The sequence below is a fragment of the Rattus norvegicus genome, chromosome 2, assembly GCF_036323735.1.
Source record: "Rattus norvegicus strain BN/NHsdMcwi chromosome 2, GRCr8, whole genome shotgun sequence".
Lineage (NCBI taxonomy): Eukaryota > Metazoa > Chordata > Mammalia > Rodentia > Muridae > Rattus > Rattus norvegicus.
The window spans coordinates 74795574-74808009 of NC_086020.1; the positions used below are offsets into that span (position 1 = coordinate 74795574).

General features: G+C 36.6%; 1 protein-coding gene across 4 annotated transcripts in view; it reads left to right on the plus strand.

Moving 5' to 3' along the window:
• Cdh18 (cadherin 18) overlaps positions 1-12436 on the plus strand; it is a 1002040-nt gene that overhangs the window by 246893 nt on the left and 742711 nt on the right. For 2 of the 4 annotated variants that reach the window (XM_017591200.3, XM_063281746.1), the window contains exon 1: positions 1718-2287. The exons of the other annotated variants lie outside the window; for them this stretch is intronic. The gene's annotated coding sequence lies outside the window, so the exon portion shown is untranslated. Of the gene's footprint in view, positions 1-1717; positions 2288-12436 lie in introns of those variants that run through there. 4 annotated transcript variants of the gene reach the window in all.

The following is a 12436-nucleotide window of genomic DNA, read 5'->3' on the forward strand; positions in this document are numbered from 1 at the left end:
TAGTTCACTGGGGGTTCAGTCTTAGCAGGACCCAGGGCTTCCCCTTCCACTGGTGCTCTTACTAGGATATTCATTGCTACCTATGGGGTCAGAGTCCAGGGTCAGTCCATGTATAGTCTTTAGGTAGTGGCTTAGTCCCTGGAAGCTCTGGTTGCTTGGCATTGTTGTACTTTTGGGGTCTCGAGCCCCTTCAAGCTCTTCCAGTTCTTTCTCTGATTCCTTCAACAGGGGACCTATTCTCAGTTCAGTGGTTTACTGCTGGCATTCGCCTCTGTATTTGCTGTATTGCTTTTTTATCTGATTGCTCTGACTAAGACTTGGAGAACTATATTGACTAAGTAGGAGAGAGTGGGCAGCCTTATCTAGTCCCTGATTTTAGTGGGAGTTTTGATTATTTAGCTAAAAAAGGTGATCTCCACTACTCTCTTTTTCTTAAGCAACATTTTATATCTATCTATCTATCTATCTATCTATCTATCTATCTATCTATCTATCTATATTTCTTTGTTGTGTTTGTGTGTATGGTGCAGCATGTATGAGTGCTTCTATGTGTGCTTTTTATACCTATGAATATGAATAACATTAACAGGTCCAGAATTTATAATTTAAACTATACAGAGAAGTCTAAATTTAATATCTAAAGCAAATAAACTTTTAAAAATAGACAATATATGTAAATAGACATTCATCAACAGAGTTGATGGAAACCTCTGACTGGTATACTAAATGGTGCTAATAATTACTAATCTGTCTAGGAACTACAGCTGAATCTACAAGGAGAGCCCATTGGGCACCAGCAAGAAAAGCTGCAAGGAGGATGGATGAAGATATCTAGTAAAAGGAGGCCTCTGGCACTGATATGGATTCTTAATTTATCAAGGAAAATAGGATACTAGTTCCTTAAAATGTGGAGAATGTGTATCATAAGAACCATCAAATTTATTCCATGATGTACATCCCAGTGAAGTGAAATTATGAAGCTGATGAAAATGGACAACTAATGACCTCTGCATTAATGGTCACAATAGCCAAGATAGGGCAACATTATGTGCCTCTGTCCAGTATGAAGAAATAAAGAAAATGTTATGTGCATACGGAACCAACTACTACCTGAAAAAACCAATGTCATTTCCAGACAGTATGTATTGAAATACAGACAATAATGCTTGTGATAGGTGTCGGATATTAAATGACTGATGTTACAGGCCCTCATATGTGAAATTTAATAAAAATTAATCTGCAAAAGCCGAAGCTAGAATGACTGTGATGAGTAATTGGAGAAAGCAATCAAGACTAAGGAAAAAGTTGACTCCTGAGTCTCAAGTACAATGTAGATGCAAGCATGAAATTTAGTGTGCTAGTAGGTAACAGCATGCAACACATGTGAAACTCCGCTCAGATTTTAAAATGATACAGGAAAAGATTTTAATGTATTTTCCATAATAAACACAGTAAGTGAAAGGATTTACAACTATTTGTGACAATAATATATTTGACTTAATACAAATTGAGTACACATGGAAACACATCTCAAAAGATCACCTTGTTAATATAAATAATTCTGTGTTTTATGCATCATTTATAAAAACTTTAGAACATAAATAGACTTTTACCTTATTATGGAAATAAATAATTTTTGAAAGATATTCCTTTTGTTCATGTAAATCTTTCCCGATATCAAGGTGTCATGATTTACCTCCTTAGATCCCATGAAATTAGAAGTGAGTCATGCTAGAAGTAGCCTGACCCACAAATGCTCTGATCAGCAGAGGTTAAAAGAAACAGAATGTTCACTTTGCATAAGATAAGAAGAAAATATTTGTATTTCTTGTTGGAGTTTGGTTTCAAATCAGCGTGCTTTCCCAGGTTTTCAGCTGGCACACTTACTCTGAGAGGCATACTCAAATCCTCATGCATGATTTCTGTTAGAGTCAAATATTTCACTTGTCTGAGAGAGGGAGTGTTTCAGAGAGAGCCTGGCTGCGGATGGCAGCTCCATTCTTTTTATATTGCAAAGTATATTCCTTCAGTAAAAGAATCTATGTGTTCGCCTTCTATGTAGGTTGCATGTCATCTTATCTACGATGACAGGGAAAAAAAACTAGGTTCCCAGAATATCTGCAGTAAATTCTGCTGAATGCTAACAGCGGGCTCAGATGCGTTTCATTTCTGACCTTGTGCAATGCTTTCTTGCTTATGCAACGCTTTGTACATCAAACATACAAACTGCCGCGAAAGCACTGTCTGCTTGCATATGGATATATTTCAGAAAACAAATGTTGTTCAGGTCAGTTACATCAAAGCCATTTTTCTTCCTTTTATTCCATGGCATGAGACTGCATGATATATTTTATTGCATTTTAATGACATACAGAGAAGTCACACAGTGATTTGTTTCATGTGAATGCTTGTTGGTCTACAATGGTAAGGAAAATTCAATCTAACTCTCATATCAGCTGATATTTCCAAAGGATTTATAGATTATGGGATATTATTTATTACTTTAATCAACTCTTTCCAATTCAGTGTGTGTGTGTGTGTGTGTGTGTGTGTGTGTGTCTGTCTGTCTGTCTGTCTGTCTAACTTTCCTGTTTGCTATACTGTGTGTGCTGTAAATAGAATGGAAATAGCCATAATTCTAAAGCTACAAGGTTTCCCTCTATGCATATTATTTTGATATTTATGTAATTCTTATTCAGGAAAAATATGGGAATCAAAAATATGCAGAAAATATTTAGGTTTAAATCTCATTATAGAACCAATAGTAATGAAAAATATGGACCTAACGTATGTGACAAATGGCATTATTATGTCTTTAAATACATGCCCACAATTTATCTACCTTTTAAATTACATGACTTATGATCACAATTTATGTCATCTATTAAATCAGTTACTGATTATTACTGAACTGGGTATGGCAAACGATACATGTTTGCTTTATATTTAAAAATTATTCTGTAGGAGGGGTAGTAAATTTTATAATAATGATAGTTTATGACTTTAATTTACTTCTTTATTTCAAGTAATATTGATCAGCCTGGGCATACAAACAGAATCCATGCACACAGCTAAGGCAAATTTTTCAAAAGAGAAAATGAGCTGAGTAGAAATGAGGTTCACGTCCACATATAATAAAATAATATTTTTGATCATTTAGTTCTGAGAAAAGCACAACCAATTTTCATGGAGTAGTAAATGTACTGAATCACTAATTTCTTATGTAGGAAAAGTTATAAAGAATTGAAAGTGGGCCGGAACTTCTGATATGATGCAGGTGAATGGTTTTTATTTTATTCAATCACTGCTTTCATTGCCCAGCTTCTGCGGAATCTGCTCGGGGGACGAGCAATCCCCTCTTAAGGGCTTCAGTGAGCTGGATCACAAACTTGGTCACCAGGGATAAAGATGGTAAATAAAGAATTTCTGCTCCAGCTCTCTGCCGAGTCACCCTCTTCCTCAGCTCTTCAGGCAGTCACCAGTCTTCGTAAGAGCATGCCATTGATCAGAACAATTATGTTAACATGGGGCTCTTTAAGCAAAGGAAAACTTATACCAGGACTTGGAACATTTTATGTTCATTTAAAATCCTCAAGTCACAGAATATAGCCAAACAGTGAAGGTTATTTTTAATGTATCAGTTATTTCTATTTTAATTGCATATAATTCTTTAATTAAAATATGTACTATGACAATTCTTTCTAATACTATTTTTGTGCTTTTTAATCACAATACAAGCAAACACTTTTCATTTAGGAGTATTTTTAAAATTGCCATTAAGCAAGAGAGAGGGCTGAGCTACTAGAGGTCAAGCTTCATAATCAAAATAAAAGAATGGTGTTTATAATGTTGCTAATATTAATAGTAACTAATGTAAGTCTCATTATAAAATACCTAACAAAGTGAATTGCATTGAGCTAAATTCTGAGAGATTATGTTTCCTTTAATACAGAAGTTATTTAGTTTTATACATTAAATTTAAAAGTGAGTTTATTAAGTATAGAACATCCTGACGACATTCATTTAAATCTTCTTTAATAACCCTTCTGGACTTTTTCATACCACTCTTCTTTGAAATTTCCCTTTTCCTATTTTATTGTGGATTATGTGTGTAATTATTGGTTTAGGACTATTTTGGGGACCCTGCAAGACTCATTTCTGGTCATGTATAAAAAACACAGGACTTATTCATTTATAACCTATGGACAGTTTCCAGTTTAGTATTAAAAAGTTAGTGCATTATGAACTCTCTTCCCCAATACCTGACTAATTGCTGACAGGCCTAGTGTATTCCATACACAGTGCAAATAACTGCAGAAATTTTAAGTTCTTTATTGCAATGTTTGTGTTCTGTGTAGGGCATGGAATTTCCCAGCACTTCTTCCTAAAGTGACCAGTATTCAGCACAAGACATGTCAAGACCAAGCTCTTAACACAAAAGTGATTTATTTTTCCAGGAAGGACAAAGGGCAGGGAATAAGAGACAAAGACAGGAGATAGAGAACAAGGGTGAAGGAGAAAACAGTAAGGAAGAGGGGCCAGTAATATTTGCCACAGAAGGAAAACAGATTGCCTCTGGATAGAGAGGAGGCAGATGTACTCCACAGGTAAACAGAAATTTATAAATTTTCAGGGCAATACTCCATGTGAGAATGAGTGGTTTTGTTTTGATTGGGTATGTTAATTCTGGCAGTCAAAAGGGGATTTTTGATTGCTGCACATTACTACTTTTATAGATGGTCATTGCTAGTCAGTCTCAAGAGAAGTAAGTGGCCAAATAAGGAAATATACTTGTTGACCAGCTTTAGGAATATAATCCAATGATTTGTGGTAAGGTAGAGGGAATGGGAAGAAGGACAAGTTCTGCCACACCCAGATTTGCCAGGTTCAGACTAGTTAGGGTCCTTTTACTCTCTACCTTCCAGTTCTTATATATATCTTGCTTCTTCCTATGCAATGGTTATAGAGTGTGCTATATATGTCATGGTTAGCTCACGACATCAACAGTCATACAGTCATATATTCTCATCATTTTAGGGAACTTGTGGTGTGCGTTCACCACCATTTATTGGAAAGTGTGGCTACTTTGACTTTGTCTGGGAGCATTATTTTGTTTGGGTATAAATATAGGTATTTAAAAGGGAATTTGATGCTACATCTATTTAAATGTAATTCAAATAGTTCTTTTGCTACATTAACAAATAAATTAATGAGATCATGTACTAATAAAAATAAGAATTATCCAGTTACAAACTTTTTGCTTATTTTCATATTTAGTGAATGTTTTTCTTGAGAGAACATCCTTGTCATTTCTTTGTTAATTAAATCAAAATAAATTGAAAATGAGAACGTTAAGATAAACATGGAAGGTTTTATATAACATGCAAAATATATATATGCAATATATATTTTGCGTGTGTTTGTATTTATATATAGGTATACATATAAACATATATGTATATTTACACACACACACACATATATATATATGTATTATATACAGAAAAGTAAAACAATAACTCAGAACATCCACCTGAGGAACCTTACCAAATATCCTACTGAAAATGCAGAACACATTGTACATTGTGAGAAACAGTATTATCCTATTTCATGGATATTGTTGAGTTAAATTATTTAACCAATATAAAATAAAAATATTATTAATTCATTTGTGTAAATTGTTATTATTTTATTGTACTTGTATTGATATTCTTTTTATCTGAGATTTATGATTGCCTGTTCTTTATAATTCAAGGTGTATAATTAAGAAGTCACATCTCAAACAGATACAGCCATCTATTTAGGAAAATCTGTATAGCTCAGGGTGAACCTAAACTTGGAAACATCACATCTTATCCTCTGGAAAGCCATGATTAGAGATACGGTCAACCTATCTGCCTTTGTTTTAAAATACACTTTTTCATAACACAATATAAAACACAATGATATGGTCAGCTCCTTTTCAATAACAACTTTGTGACTCAAAATGGTATCAACAACAAACAAAACAAAAAACATAAACAACAAAATCCCACAAACAACAATGAAAAAAAAGACTAATTATTTCATAGCCATGTATATGACCTAGATATTTTTGCACATATGCAGTAGATGTGAAGCTTGACCTTCACTTGGGTCTTGAACAAGTGGAGCAGGGACTATCACAAAAGCTGTTGTCTCTATGTGTGATTTGTTCTAGTTGGGCTGCCTTCTCTGGTCTCACTGGGAAAGGAAGCACGAAGCCCAGCAGAGATTTGAAGTGACAGAATGGGGCATATATCAAGAGGACCCACTGGCTCAGAGGAGAAGGGAGGAGGGAATGGTAGAAGGATTGTTGAGGGGGAGAATATGTACAAAAGATTTAAACTGTAAGTTTGGTTATAAGAACCAAATCTAATAAAATTTCTATACCCATCCTGATCCACAATTCTTGCTTTACTCCTTCTTTAAAAGGGGAAAAAGAATACCCTTAGGAGGGGATAGTGAGGCAGAGTCTAGAACAGAGGTTGAAGGAATGTCCATTCAGAGCCTGCCCCACATGTGGCCCATATATATATATATATATATATATATATATATATATATATAGCCACCAAACTAAAGATGGATGAAGCAAAGAAGTGCAGGCTGACAGGAACCGGATGTAGATCTCTCCTGAGAGACACAGCCAGAATATGACAAATAGACGAATGCCAGCAGCAAACCACTGAATTGAGAACAGGACACCCATTGAAGAAATCAAAGGACTGAAAGAGCTGAAGGGGCTTGAGACCCCAATGAACAACAATGCCAACTAACCAGAGCTTCCAGGGATTAAGCCACTACCCAAAGACTGTACATGGACTGACCCTGGGCTCCAACTGCATAGGTAGCAATGAATGGCCTAGTAAGGGCACCAGTGGAAGGGGAAGCCCTTGGTCTTGCCAAGGTTTGACCCCCAGTGAATGGAATTTTTGGGGGGAGGGCAGTAATGGTGGGAAGATGGGGAGGGGAACACCCATTTAGAAGGGGAGGGGGAGATGTTAGGGGGATGTTGGCCTGGAAACCAGGAAAGGGAATAACACTTGAAATGAAAATATGAAATACCCAATTTAATAAAGATGGGGGAAAAAAGAGTCCCCAAGCTCCATCCACAGTTAGGCTATGGGTGTCTATATCTTTCTGAGTAAGATGTTTGGTAGAACCTGTCAGAGGCAACATGTTCCTTCATGAAAATATAACAGTATCATAGTGTTAAGAATTGGTCCTTGCCCATGGAATGTATTTCAATTTGAGCCAATTATGGATTACCCATTTCTGCAGTCTCTGCTCTATACTCCATGCTTACATTCCTGTAGACAGCATAAATTTTCGGTCAAAAATTTTTGTCTGTGTTTTGGTGACCCTATCGTTCTTCCGTGCTTCCTGCCTGGCTACGAGAGGAAGCCTCTTCAAATTCCATATCCCCAGTGTTGTAAGTCACATCTAAGGATACCACACATTGTTTCTTGGGTGCCTCCCTTATCCCAGGTCACTCTTCTTTGATATAACCCCCTACCTCCTTATTTCTATCAGTTATTGATTCCCATTCATTTTCATGGCCATGTCTCCTGTCCTTTCCTACACCAGGTCCAGAATAGCCACATTTCCCTCCCTACCCACTCTCCCTTTCAGGTCCCCCTCTCCATCTGCCTCTTGAGACTATTTTATTCCACCTTCTAAGTGAGATTCAGGAATCCTGGCTTGTGGCTCCCTTCTTGTTTAGCTTTGTTGGGTTTGTGGAGTGTAGCATTTTATCCTGTATTTTATGGATAATATTGACTTATAAGCAAGGTCATACTATGCCTGTACTTTTGGGGCTTGATTACTCACTCAGGATGATATTATCAGGTTCCATCCATTTCCTGAAAATTTCATGATGATGTCTTTATAGTTAATAGTCCATTGAGTAGAGATCCCATATTTTTTTTTAGGCAGTTTTCATTTGAGAGACAACTAGGTGGTTTCCAGTCACTGGCTATTATGAATAAAGCTGCCATGAATGTAGTTGAACAAGTGGCTTTGTGGGGTGGTGGAGCATCTCTCGGGTATATGTCCAGGAGTGGTATTCTTGGGTCTTCAGGTAGAACTATTTCCATTCTTCTAAGAAACTGACAAGTTAATTTTCAAAGTGGTTGTAAAATTTGCACGCCCATCACTAATGAAAAAGCGTTACCCTTGCTCTGAATCCTTGTCAGCATGTTCTGTTTCTTGAGATCTTGTTCTTACCAATTCTTCTGGGTACTAGACTGAACCTGAGTTGTTTTGATTTAATTTCCCTGATGACTAATGGCTTTAAGTGTGCTGTGCCCATTCTACATGTCTCTGGAGAGAATTCTCTGTTCAGCTCTGTACCCCATTTTTGCTTGGATTATTTGGGTTGGTGATATCTAACTTCTTGAATGCCTTGTGAATTTTACATATTAGCCCTTTGTCATATGTAGGATTGATGAAGATCTTTTCCCAATCTGTAGGCTGCCATTTTGTCCTATTGGTCAATTCTTTCGCCTTATGGAAGCGTTTCATTTCACTAAGGTCCCATTTATCAGACTGAAAGCCTGAATCATTAATGTTCTATTTAGGAGCTTATCCCCTGCTCCTGGTTGAAGGGTATTTCCCTATTTCTCTTCTATGAAATTTAGTGTATCTTATTATGTTGAGGGCCTTGATCTACATGGACATCAGTTTTGTTTCATTTTTCTAAATATAGATAGATATCTAGTTAGACCAGCACTATTTGTTGAAGACACTTTCTTATTCCCTTGTGTGATTTTACCTTCTTTTGTCAAAAGTCAAGTATCCATAGGTAAGTTGAACTATTTCTGGGTCTTCAAATAGATACCCTTGATCAACATATCTTTTTCTGTACCAATACAATGCAGTTTTTACCATTATTGCTCTGTAGTACATATCGAGGTCAGGGATGGTGATTCATTCTGGAATTCTTTTGTTGTTCAAGATTGTTTTGGCTATCTTGGATCTTTTATGATTTTTTGTATATATTGAGAATTTCTCTTTCAAGGTTTATAAAAATGTCCTGAAAATTTGATGAGAATTGTGCTTAATCTGTAGATTGCTAATGGTAATATGTTCGTTTTCATTATATTAATCATACTTATCCATGAGCAGGGAAGATCTATCTTCTGACACCTTATTCAGTTAATTTCTTCAGTTCTTTTCATAAAGATATTTGACTTGCTTGGTTATGGTTACATCAAGATATTTTATATTATTTGAAGCTATTGTAAAGACTGCTATTTCCTAAATTTATCATTTATATAAAGAGGAAAACTGATTACTTTGAGTTAATTTTATCTCTAGTCATATTGCTGAAGTTGTTTATCAACTGTAGTAGTTGTCTGGTAGAATTTTGGGGATGACTGATATATACCATTATATCACATGCATAGAGTGATATTTTGATTTTTTTCCAATTTGTATCACTGTGATCACCTCTAGTTGTCTTATTGCTCTGGCTAGAATGTCAAGTACTATACTGAGTAGATACAGGGCAAGTCAGCAGCCTTTTCTTGTCCCTGCTTTTAGTAGAATAGCTTTAAGTTTCTCTCCATTTAGTTTGATGTTGATTACTAGCTTGTTCTATCTTCCTTTAATTATGTTTAGGTATGTGCCATGTACCCCAAGTTTCTCTAATACCTTTATGATGATGGGGTTTTGGATTTTATCAAAGGTTTTTTTTTAGCATCTAATAAGATAATCATGTGCATTTTTTCTTTCAGTTTGTTTATGTGGAGATTATATTGATGGATTTTTGTATTTTGAACAATCCCTACATCCCTGGAATGAAATCTATTGAACCTTGATGGATGATATCTTTGATGTGTCCTTGGATTCAGTTTGGGAGCATTTTATTTAGTATTTTTGCACTTATGTTCATAAGAGAAATTGGTTTAAGTTTTCTTTGTTGAGTCTTGTGTAGTCTAGGTGTTGGGTTGACTATGGCTTCATCAAATGAATTTAACAGTTTCTTCTATCTCTATTTTGTGGACTTGTTTGAGGAGCATAGGTATTAGTTCATAAGAGAAATTGGTCTAAGTTGTTTTTTTTTTATTAACTTGAGTATTTCTTATATACATTTCGAGTGTTATTCCCTTTCCCGGTTTCCGGGCAAACATCCCCCTCCCCCCTCCCCTTCCTTATGGGTGTTCCCCTCCCCACCGTACCCCCATTGCCGCCCTCCCCCCAACAGTCTAGTTCACTGGGGGTTCAGTCTTAGCAGGACCCAGGGCTTCCCCTTCCACTGGTGCTCTTACTAGGATATTCATTGCTACCTATGAGGTCAGAGTCCAGGGTCAGTCCATGTATAGTCTTTAGGTAGTGGCTTAGTCCCTGGAAGCTCTGGTTGGTTGGCATTGTTGTACATATGGGGTCTCGAGCCCCTTCAAGCTCTTCCAGTTCTTTCTCTCATTCCTTCAACGGGGGTCCTATTCTCAGTTCAGTGGTTTGCTGCTGGCATTCGCCTCTGTATTTGCTGTATTCTGGCTGTGTCTCTCAGGAGAGATCTACATCCGGCTCCTGTCGGCCTGCACTTCTTTGCTTCATCCATCTTGTCTAATTGGGTGGCTGTATATGTATGGGCCACATGTGGGGCAGACTCTGAATGGGTGTTCCTTCAGTCTCTGTTTTAATCTTTGCCTCTCTCTTCCCTGCCAAGGGTATTCTTGTTCCCCTTTTAAAGAAGGAGTGAAGCATTCACATTTTGATCATCCGTCTTGAGTTTCATTTGTTCTAGGCATCTAGGGTAATTCAAGCATTTGGGCTAATAGCCACTTATCAATGAGTGCATACCATGTATGTCTTTCTGTGATTGGGTTAGCTCACTCAGGATGATATTTTCCAGTTCCAACCATTTGCCTACGAATTTCATAAAGTCGTTGTTTTTGATAGCTGAGTAATATTCCATTGTATAGATGTACCACATTTTCTGTATCCATTCCTCTGTTGAAGGGCATCTGGGTTCTTTCCAGCTTCTGGCTATTATAAATAAGGCTGCGATGAACATAGTGGAGCACGTGCCTTTTTTATATGTTGGGGCATCTTTTGGGTATATGCCCAAGAGAGGTATAGCTGGATCCTCAGGCAGTTCAATGTCCAATTTTCTGAGGAACCTCCAGACTGATTTCCAGAATGGTTGTACCAGTCTGCAACCCCACCAGCAATGGAAGAGTGTTCCTCTTTCTCCGCATCCTCGCCAGCATTTGCTGTCACCTGAATTTTTGATCTTAGCCATTTTTCTTGTTGAGTCTTGTGTAGACTAGGAGTCGGGTTGACTATGGCTTCATCAAATGAATTTGACAGTGTTTCTTCTATCTCTACTTTGTGGACTTGTTTGAGGAGCATAAGTATTAGTTATTTTTTCAAAGCTTGGTAGAATTCTTCATTAAACCATTGGGAGACTTTTAATGACTGCTTCTATGTCTTTAGGTTTTATAGGACTGCTTATATAATTTACCTGATATTCATTTAACTTTGGTAAATATTATATGACTAGGAAAATCATCCATTTTGTTAAGATTTTTCTAATTTTTCGGCGTATAAGCTTTTGAAGTAAGACTGAATGCTCTTTGAATTTCTGCAATGGTTATGTCTCACTTTTCATTTTGTTTATTCTGATACTGTCTCTCTGTCTTTTGGTTAGTTTGGCTAAGAGTTTGTCTAAGCTCTTTATTTTCTCAAAGAACCAGCTCTTGGTTTCACTAATTCTTTGTATTATTTTCTTTGTTTCTAACTGATTGGTTTCAGCCCTGATTTTGTTTGTTTCCTCCCTTTTATGCCCCATGCCCCATTTTTTGAGCTTTCAAGTGAACATTTAAGTTGTTTGGATGAAAACTTTCTAATTTAATTATGGAGGAACTTAGTGTTATGAAATTTCTACTTAGCACTGCTTTCTTTGTGTCCCAAAAAAATTGGGTATGTTTTGCCTGCATTTTGATTGGTTTCTAGAAAGTCTTTTACTTTCTTTCTTTTCTTCTCAGACTCAGAAATCATTTAGTAAAGAGTTGTTCAATTTCCTTGAGTATGTTTGCTTTCTGGTGTTTCTGTTGTTCTTCAAGTCCAGCTTTAATCCATGGTGGTCTGATAATATACATGACCTCATTTCAATTATCTTGCATCTGTTGAGGCTTTTTGTGACAGACTATATTGTCCATTTTGGAGGAGGATCCGTGAGGCACTGAGAAGGAGGTACATACTTTTGTGTTTGGGTTAAATAGTCTATTGGTGATACTTAGGGACATTTGATTCATTGTGACTGTTAGTTTCATTGTTTTCCTGTTTAGTTTTTGCCCAGATGTCCTGTCAGTTGGTGAGATTGGGAAGCAGTCTGATATGCAATTGTGTTAGGAAAATAGATGCTCAGAATTGAGATATCCTGTTGGTAGATTTTTCAGTGGATGAG